Source organism: Podarcis erhardii (assembly GCF_964252035.2).
Source record: "Podarcis erhardii genome assembly, chromosome: 16".
Lineage (NCBI taxonomy): Eukaryota > Metazoa > Chordata > Lepidosauria > Squamata > Lacertidae > Podarcis > Podarcis erhardii.
Window position 1 is genome coordinate 20,495,785 of NC_138514.1, and position 10,608 is coordinate 20,506,392.

Sequence of the window (10,608 nt, forward strand, 5' to 3'; positions counted from 1 at the left end):
AGTTTATAGCTAAGCTACCCTCAGTTGTTTGTCTCTGCTCATTAGAAGTATGTTGCTTTGAATGTGGAAGTCAGTCAAAATTTATCTGTTCCCTGGCAGCACATCAACACTAGGCTCTGTTCATAGGAGGGGTTTCTCCCCAGCTCAAACTCCCAATGGAGTTGCTGCAGTAATTTGCAGCATTCTGCAACACATCCTTCCCCTCCCAGCCACTAAAATGTTTGTGAATATTCTGTGACATCACATCAGCTCAGCCAATGGTAGGGATCAGGGGCTTGTTGACAAGTGATCAGTTTGTTGTGGTGTCTAACTTAATTCTATTAACACCCTTGCATTTTATAGATGACTTTCCCCATGAGGCGTCAGACAATTTAGCAACACTAATTACCACCTATCTAATGCTTTAGGGTTTTCAAAAGGCTTCTCCTACATTCCCTTGTGAAACCCATTTAACAATCCTGTATCATGTCCATATTGCAAATGAGAAACCATGGATTTCTTAAGAACCCCTAGAGAGTTTATGGCAGAGATGAGGCTTGGTTCGACAAACAGCTGCCTCTTTCACAGCCTGGTCTCTTACCTGCTACACTCTGCCATTTATCCCTTTGTTTGATACAACCAAGCCTGCATTGCAGTCTGATTTCTAACCATCACCCTGAAATGTATATTCATATCACCCAGCAAAAATTAAAATTGTGTGTGTGTGTGTGTGTGTGTGTGTGTGTGTGTGTGTGTTTGTGTGTGTGTGTGTGTGTGCCTCTTAAGGTATTGCTGTACCGTTTCCCCCTACTGTGATTCTTGTAACATCTTTCTTCACAATGAAGTATCTCTTTGTTGTGTTTAATGTTTATTGTGCTTAATATTCAGATCGGATGGTGCTTTCAGGAAATATTCCCTACTAACAGCATGTAGATTTATGCAGCACTGGTGCCTGTTTGCACGGTGAAGCCTCCTCTTCGCCCACCAAGTTTGCTTGTTTTACTGTAATTCCTCTGGTGTTTATTTTGTCTTAATATTACTGCAAGGTTAAAAAGCAACTGTGCCTGGGACATTCGTTATTAATTTCTCCTAAGTGTTGCCAATTAATTAATTTCTTGGAGCTGAAACTGGAACTTTTATGGTGCTTCTTATGGACTGGAAGCAAACTTTTGATTAATGGAGGGATCAAAATTTTGAGAGTTCAAAACCACCCCGTTTGAAAAATTTCCTTGCTTGGTTGGTGTGGACAGGGAGAATAGCACAATAGATTGGTGATATTTGCAGTATTGCTCCCCACACTGACTTGTGCCTCAGCTCTGGGAATGGTGATGCATCTTGCTGCAGGCTGCCTCCTCCCCACAGGGAGAGATGAGCACAGGATGAAATAAGTCAGTCAGTCAGTCAGTCAGTCAATCATTTATCGGGCAGTCACAGACCTGCTGGGAAGCAATTCTCTGCATTTTGCGTAACTAGTTTCATTGCCTCAGGGCTTCCAATCAAGGGGCCAAATGTGGATGGCAATTGCAACATGCCTCAGTGGTGCTCTTGGCTAGCTAAATAGGTGACATATTGTCATTATTAACAAGACCAGCTTCTGCGTCCTGGTAATACAAATCCTGTAATAAAAATTCTGCAATCTGTATAAATGATGCAATTTGGGGATATTAGCCAGGCATCTCAATGTTTTGCAGAATTCTGCATTTCTTATTTTGCACAGATTTTTATTCTGGGTTTGCTCCTCATAGGAAGGGAAAACAGTTGGTTACAGTGTGGTTACGGTTTTAATCCCCGTATGAGTACATATTCCTGCATTGCAGGGGGTTGGACTAGATGATCCATGGGGTCCCTTCCAACTCTCTATTATTCTATGAAGGGCATTGGAAGCATGTCCTTCACTCAAAATTCAGCCATTCTGGAAATCCAGAATTCAGAAATTCATGGGTTGCTCGTGCCCAAGCTATAATGACTAGAAGCTTACATTTTTTTATCGGTGAAAGCTGAGAATGTCAAGCTGTTGAATTCTGTGCCCAGCGCCACATCATATGATTTTTAATATTCTGTGCACATGCCTAGTTCTGGCCATTATGTACCTATACAGTGGTACCTCGGGTTACATACGCTTCAGGTTACAGACTCCACTAACCCAGAAATAGTACCTCGGGTTAATAACTTTGCTTCAGGATGAGAACAGAAATTGTGCTCTGGCGGCGTGGCGGCAGCGGGAGGTCCCATTAGCTAAAGTGGTGCTTCAGGTTAAGAACAATTTCAGGTTAAGAATGGACCTCCAGAATGAATTAAGTACTTAACCTGAGGTACCACTGTATAGCAGATACTGTCAACTTACACACATAGTGAGAAAGCAACCAGTTCACTCATTAAATACAACTTTACATTAGTGCAGTAGATGCATGGACAAAATGTTTTCTTCTTTGCATTTATTTACTTACCTTTCATCAGATGCTGGAAGTCTGATCTTCCATATTGCCGGGAAGATTGCATTTACAAACTGCCCACCTTCTTTAAGACTTAGCTACTCCTTTCATTCAGGGTGGGGAGATTGACACTGTGGGATCCACCCAAACAGACAGGGCTGGCTTGAGTGCCCAGTTAGGGTTGCCATATTTCAAAGAGTAGAAACCAGGACACCCTAAAAGTTGCTAAGCCTTTCGGAAATTTCCCCCCGGACGTCAAGTCCACCTTTGAAATCCCGGTAATGTTCAGGAAAAGCTGGGTGTATGGCAGCCTTGGCTCAGTCATTTCATCAGGAATGATGAGGTAGAGAAGGACTATCTCATGAGAACATGAGAAGAGCCTACTGGATCAGGTCAATGGCCTATCTAGTCTAGCATCCTGTTATCACAGTAGGCAACAGGATGCCTGTAGGAAACCCACAAGCAGGACTCAGGTACAAGAGCACACTCCCCTCCTGTGGTTTGCAGCAACTGGTATTCAGAAGCACTACTGCCGCCTCACCCCAAGTCTAAGAATACACAAGAGGAACAAATAATTTCTTGTGTCCTGTTCTTCTCCCCACCTCAATTAGCCTGGAGAAGCGAGTTGTTTGCTTCTGCCTTTCTCTCCTGCCATTCCAAAGGTTGCAAGAGCATCCAGGTGCACTGTGATCGATTGCAGCTTCAAAATGGCTTTTCAAGGTGTAATTAACTGGGCCAGCAACATTCTGAAATGGCTGTTCATTTTGCTGCAGTTTGGATAAGTCTTCAGGACATAGTTGCAAAGCAATCAAGGAGATCAGCCTCATGAGAGCAGCCTTTTCAAACAATCTGAGCTAACCAACCTCCCTTGTCCTCAGAAAGGCAAAACCACAATCCTGGAAGGAAGGCTTTGCAAGCTGGAAGATCCATAGTAATCGCAAACCCAGAGTCGAAAGCTTTTTTTGTAAATGGAACACAAACATAAAAAGACTGGGCTAAATGGAAGAGCACAATAAAGGAAAGGCAGAATACTATTGTGCTCTTTTCGCTGAATTAAAAGGAAGTGCCCTTCCTCAGATCTATTGTGGGGCAAGATGGTCCTTGATGAAGGAAGATCATTGTCACCATGGGAAAGTGGTAGATGTCCCTATTGGTGGCTCTTAGGTAATTCACAAAATGCCCTGCCCTTGCATGGAGTCTTAGGTTTACAATTTTGGGAGAGGGTAGACTGCCCGCTGGGGATCAGGAGAGCTGGTGAGGCCCCCTAGATTTAGAGGCCCTAGGCTTCAGCCTACTTAGCCTATACATAAATCCGGCACTGTGCGGAGAAGAAAGATGTTCAGAAAAGGGCAATTAAAATGATCGAGGGGATGGAATGACTCTCCTGTGAAGAACAGTCACAGAGTTTGGAACTTTTTAGTTTAGAGAAAAGGTAAGCAAGTGGTGAGATGGCAGAAGTTATGAATGGCATGGAGAAAGTGGATAGAAGAGAGTTTTTCACCCTCTCTCATAACACTAGAAATTCATACATGCATACATAATTTTATTTGTATGCCACTTTTCCATAGTTCCATAGTTCAAACCAGGCTCAAGGCAGCATACAACATGAAAAAAATTATGCAATTGCAAATATAAAAGTAGTTATAAAACATCAAAAAGTACACAACCATACTAAACAATTTCCACATAAATCAGAGTAAGATATAAAGTAAATATATAAAAAAGAATAATATCAACAACAGCAACAACCCCCATAACAGAAACCTTGAACAATACCCCAACCCAAAGCTCTGTTCAGCAGCCTTAGTTTTTTGTAGCTGAATCAGTCAGGCCCTTGCCCTCTCAGGCTAGGTGGAAACTAGAATTGCCATATTTGAAGAAGTAAAATCCGGATACCCCCAAAGTTGTTGAGCTTTTAAAAGGAAAATATTAAAGTTTACTTGCCGAAGATCCAGGACAAACCACCACCACCTTCCCCTCAGACGTCACTTCTGCCTTTGAAATTCCAGTAAAGCATGGCAGCCATAGAAAAGGCCTGCAAGGCAAGGAGCAGATATTACAGAACTCTAGCCAAGATGGTCTATGGATCAAATACCATTACTGGCTGGATACCTCTACCTACAGGTACCGTATCTCCTTTCCCTTTCCTTGCCAGCCAACCCTAGGGATATGCATGACCCCCAAATTGGTTCAGGGCCTGGATTAAGTTGACTCGACCTGAATCACGGCCCCACCAGAAGCACTAAAATAGACATTTGTGTTCATATATTTCCTCCCTGAGCTGCCTGCACCAAACACTATAATCTCAGGGGAGGGGAGGGGTGAGAAAGAGAAAGGACCTTCCTAAACTTTTCATATCATGTTATGTTGGGATCTCTGCAATGCTCTGGTGAAGAAGGGTTGCTAGGCAACATCTTAGGTTTCTCCCCCCCTTTTTTTTGCAACAAAAGCAAAATGGGAAGAGAAATTTGTTCTAATGGCGATTCTAAAGAGTAGCCACTGCAAGAGAATAATGTCCCCTCAGGGGATAATGGGTTGGTTCTTTGTATTGTAGGGTTTCTTTTATCCTGACAGAGAGATGTTATCCTGTTCCTACCCAAGTTGTCCCAGTCACTGTTATCTTCAGATACTTCAGAGTCCGATAATGGCTTGCTAAATGCTGGAAACTATAGTAACAAAGAGATTTGGAAGACCACGCAGGGATCAGACTCATCAATTAGCGGCAGTCTGCAAAGTAGGTTATCTCTGTGTGTAGTATGAAGTAGAAACATTGTCAATGGTATACACCACTCTGGTAAATTTAAATTGGCTTTCAGGATCTTGGGAGACTAGAAAAGTGTCTGGTCCAAGTACACCCCCGAAGGGCAGAGTGATGATTAAAGATGCTCAGAATGGCCCAGGGATGTTTTGCAGGTATTAAATTCCTGAGCTTATTGCCTAAGTCAGTGGCGGAGAACTAGTGGTCCTCCATTGGCTGTGCTGGCTGTGGCTGATGAGAGTAGGAGTCCAGCAACATCTGTAGGGCCACATGATTTCCTGCCCTAGTTTCTGTCAACTGCAGAAAAGACATGGCATTGGGGAAGCAATGCAGGGCATTTTAAATCTGCTGCTACTCTTTCTTTCATGTTGTATATGCTTATATTTTGGAATCATCTGATGACACACTTCAAAAGTATAGCAGAGCTTTACTTATCAGAAAAGACAAATTTTTGAAAATGTTATTTTTCAGTATCTTTCCATACTCCGGTCCTTCACAGGAGAATGCAAGATAAAAATCACCTCCCTAGGTTTTCCATATATGAATTTTGGGTGAGACTGTAGATGCAGATCTTATCATAGAATTAAAGAGTTGGAAGGGTCCCTGCAATGCAGGAATATGCAGCTGTCCCAAACAAGGATCAAACCTGCAACTTTGAAATTATCAGCACCATCCTCTAACCAACTGAGCTATTCATCCACTAATGATTAAGGAAAAGCCGTAGGTCAGTGGTTGAGCATGTGCTGTGCATGCAGAAGGCCCAGGGTTCAATCCCTGGCATTTACAAGTAGGCCTAATAATGTTCCCTGTCTAGAACCCTGGAGAGCTGCTGCCAGCCTGGCACTGGAGGACCATGGGTTCCCATTTGTTTGTTTGTTTGGCTGGTTGGTTGGTTGGTTGATTCCCACCATTTTCCCTGATGGGAATCAAGGCAGCTCATCCCTGTTCTAGCAGCCTTTCATGGATGAAAACAGAGAAGAGCGCCTCAAGTGCAGATGACTCTGACGTACACCAGTAGATACCTTCCTGATAATGTACCATTTCAGACAGGAGGCAGGAGATATTGCATGGGGCCATGGTAGATAGATCATTTAAAATACCGACTATGTGTGCACCAGCTGTGAAAAAGGCCAATTCCATACAAAGCATTTATTAGGGAAGGAATTGAAGATAAGTCCGAGTGTAAACTAATAACCTTGTGCAAATCTATGTTAGCTTTATAAGTAAGCCTGCAAAAGCTACAAGGCTGCAAAAACAAAAAATTAGTAGCATACCAGGAGCTGAGAAAGGAGAAACAGAAAACTCAATTTCTACACGGGGTATGGAAGAAAGGGATCCCTTCCTCTAGCAACCTACTTGATTTCCATTCTGGATGCAGAGAAGTGTAGAGGGCTCCATGCAGCCTTTACCAAACCACTCATTTGTCTGCATGCAGGGCTGTCCTTTGCTTGCGTGGGTGTTTCATGCTGCTGCTGCCGAAGCAAGGAGAAGTGGCTGCTGTGGCTTCCAGGTTCCAGCAAGTTCTCATGAGAGGACAGTGAACTCTTGTGAAAGCCCCACAAGATCATTTGGGAGCCCCACAAGATCAAGCTGTGCATCACATGGCTTCATCCTAGGATTCCTTGGAGGCAGCCATGGCAATTAACTTGATTTAAAAGAGGAAAACTGGTTGTACCACCAGAACATCCCAATTAAGATCATAGCAGGCCGGGAATGGGAAATGTTGGAAAGCACAGTAGAGGCAAGTGGGAAAGGGCATCTCACCCTATTTGCACTTCCCTCTAAACCAGGGGTTCCCAGGCTATGGCCCATGGACTCTCCATTGGAATTAAAATTGTAAGGCAACAAAACAATATAAGAAAGTACAATATAAGAAAGTAATGTACAATATAAGAAAGTAAAGAAGCAATTAAATACAATTTAAAAGCATCCGACATCCAGCTTAGTACATTTATTTTAAGAAAAGATCTCAAAGCCGTTTACAACACATTAATACCTCAAATAAAACAATCCAGAATAAAACAGTACTGAAGAAAGTCAAATAAAGCATGCATTTGAAGCCAGTAAAACTGGAGGCGCTATTAGGGTGCGCATGCATGCAGCAAAGTGCAATAGCTTCCACTTCCTCAATGTTACTGAATGTGCTGAGTTGCAGAAGCTAGTCTAAGGAAATTGTAGTCAGATCTATGATGAGATTAAAAATGCAATCCCATCCTTGGTTTATGCCCACCCAATGAAGATGTGGAGTGGTAAAGCCCAGAGCTTAGTACATTGCAAATTGCTACAATGGGCGGCGGCGGGGGGGGGGGAGAATCATGAAGTGGTCCACCAGGAGCCGCAGCAATTTTGAGAGTCTGTGTGATGTAGTAGTTAGAGTTGAACTTAGACCTCAGAAGCTCGTGGTGTGACCTTGGCCAGTCACTGTCTCTTAGCCTAACCTACCTCACAGGGTTGTTGTGGGTAGTAATGGAGGAGTGGGGGGAACCATGTGGACACCACCTTGAGCTCCTTTGGAGGAAAAGGGATATAAATGCAATGAATAAAACAACAACACCCTCCTATCTGTTCTAATGATCCTTTATCTTTGAGCCAGACTTCAACCAGACAAGGCAAAGATTCCTTCAATTAGAGGAATGTTCTCTGTTCGGTAGGACACATGGCCACCCTAATGTCAACAGGCGTTTATGGAACCAAGGGGACATTGGCCCCAAAACATTTGGGAACCACTGCTCTACAAGATGGCTTCTGCAGCAACAGAGCTCCATTTTCCACCCACTTGGGGTCCATGCACAGAGCAACCCCTCATCAGCACTTTGGACAGCGCATTTGGATTTGGCAGACAGAGAGCTGAGTTTGAAATTCATTTATCCTTGTTGGCAGCATTGACTCGTCCATAACTTTTGATGGTGGCAGAGAATGAAGTGGGAAACTTGACCCTGGAAGCAATTTGCACTTGATCAAGTCCTATATAAGAGACTTAATTCCAGCACCAGTCCTGATTTGATCTGTCAATAACCCCATTCCTCTTTCCCATCTCTGCTTTCTGCTGGGCCCTGTAGCCACCTGGGTGCCGAGATGCTGACAGGAGCTGACAGTAGTTCGGACAGGTGACTGGACTGCAGCAATCGAGCTCTCAGCCTTAATCACACACTTCTGGACATGCACTGCTCACTTCACATTATAGGGGAGAAAAAGGTGGACTTCTAGTCAGGCAAGGGAACAACAAGGGAAATTTATGCAGGCTAATCTGGTGCAAAAGGCAGACGGAAGGCCTGTTGTAAACTTTCTGGAGAGAATTCCAAGCCTAGATCCATTGTCTGTCATTGCTTCAGGGACTGTGCTCAGACTGACAGCAGTTATTCCGGGAAGAGATTTTGCAACAACTGGGCAAAGGAATTGTTGAAGCCACTCATGTTGTCACAGTATTGCCAAGACAGAATGACTGTTAATTTTGATTTCTGATTTTGCCAAGTTCACTTTGCCCCATTTTTATATCAATTGTGTGTTTTTTTTAGTGTTAATTTTATGAATATTTCCCCTGTGCATGTTTGCACACAGTTCTGCCATATGCGTATTATATGCATATAGTGACAATATTCCCTAATATAATGCATTTTTGTACATTCTTTTACCAATATAGATTTATTGGTAAACAATATAAACATGCCAACAAATTTTATTCCCTTGGATATTAACTTTCACCCCAACATATCTACCTTGTTCATCAGGAAATATTAGTTTTGGGCAAAATTAGGAATGTATGTATAGAACAACTACATTCTTTTCTTCAGGTCCTGCAGAGATAAATTCCTCACCTAATTTTTTTTTAATGAAAACTTTTATATTCTTTTTCCTAATATGTGTTGCTTGTAAAAAAATTAGATCCAATTTCAGTTTTTTCAAATAATGAAGTATCTTTTTCCCCCTAGTGAGGAGAATGTGCTCCATTTGTATTCTATGTTAATCCAGAGCTGGGCAGATTATTTTGCCAAACCCGTAGCTACAGCTCCCAATTTTATTTCTTCAGTCTCATCCATTTGCATTTCTTCCATTTCCAATTAGAATTTCACCGTAGAGTCTCTTGCTTTCTGTACTGAATCCAGGAAACCTCTTTGTTGCTTAAATGTAAAAATAACTCCCCTTGGTCTGTCCTATCTAAATTGGATTGTTTTCTGCTTAGGTTTACTTGTCAAAAAAGGGTAGCCTTTTCTATTACACAGTACCTCAGTGTGATTTCTTTCTATACAATCTCACTGCTGATTGGCCTGATGGGCCACCTGACCCCCATTTTGAGACTTCTTCCCAGGGGAGTTGGAATGTGGCAAATTCTCACCCACTCAGGGGTGGGAGCTGCAATTCCCCAGTATGTGTATTTCTTCATGCATACCTTTGCTGGAGAACTGTATTGCAAAATTATCCAACCAAGATGAGAATTTTGAAGGATAGCCGAATATTGCTTTGCATATCAGGTTAAACAGGTAAAGGTAAAGGGACCCCTGACCAGTAGGTCCAGTCGTGGCCGACTCCGGGGTTGCGGCGCACATCTCGCTTTATTGGTCAAGGGAGCCGGCGTACAGCTTCCGGGTCATGTGACCAGCATGACTAAGCCGCTTCTGGAGAACCAGAGCAGCGCACAGAAACAGTTTACCTTCCCACTGGAGCGGTACCTATTTATCTGCTTGCACTTTGACGTGCTTTCGAACTGCTAGGTTGGCAGGAGCAGGGACTGAGCAACGGGAGCTCACCCCGTCATGGGGATTCGAAACGCCAACCTTCTGATTGGCAAGTCCTAGGCTCTGTGGTTTAACCCACAGCACCACCTGTGCCCCTTGCATATCAGGTTAGGGAGTGCAAATTTGTTAGGTTTACATTAAAGTGCAAACCAAACTGCAATTCCTCAAACATTCCAGCTTCTGGTGTTAAATAAGTAGTAAATGGAAATGGTGCTAAACCAAAACAGAAACATTGTCAAATTGGTTTGAAACCAGTTAGATGACAGCCAACCATGTGGCAACCAAATCCTGGACATGAACCGGAGTAAGCTGTGGTTGTGCAGAAATGATGTGAGGATACAATCTTGGTACAGTCTGCATGGATCATTTGGACTCTGCCCAATATTATGTTGCCTGAATGCTTCTGGGATGCTGACCAGATGAAAAGCACTGTTCCAAATCCTGCTTGTAGCTGGCCAAAAAACCCACTCAAAATAAAGGTACACCCCCACTTTTTCCCATTGGGTTCTCCATTTTCCAGGTCTCAGTATTTCATAGAAAATAGGAAAATCTCACCCCTTTGTGAAACTTCTGATGAGACTCAGTTTTTGCAGAAGATACCCTTTGAAATTCACCCTGCATTTTATATGGGGTGAAAATCCATGGAAACCTAAACATATCTGAGATGTTTCCTGGGTGTTATCACAGTGCTTTCAATTTCCCCTCA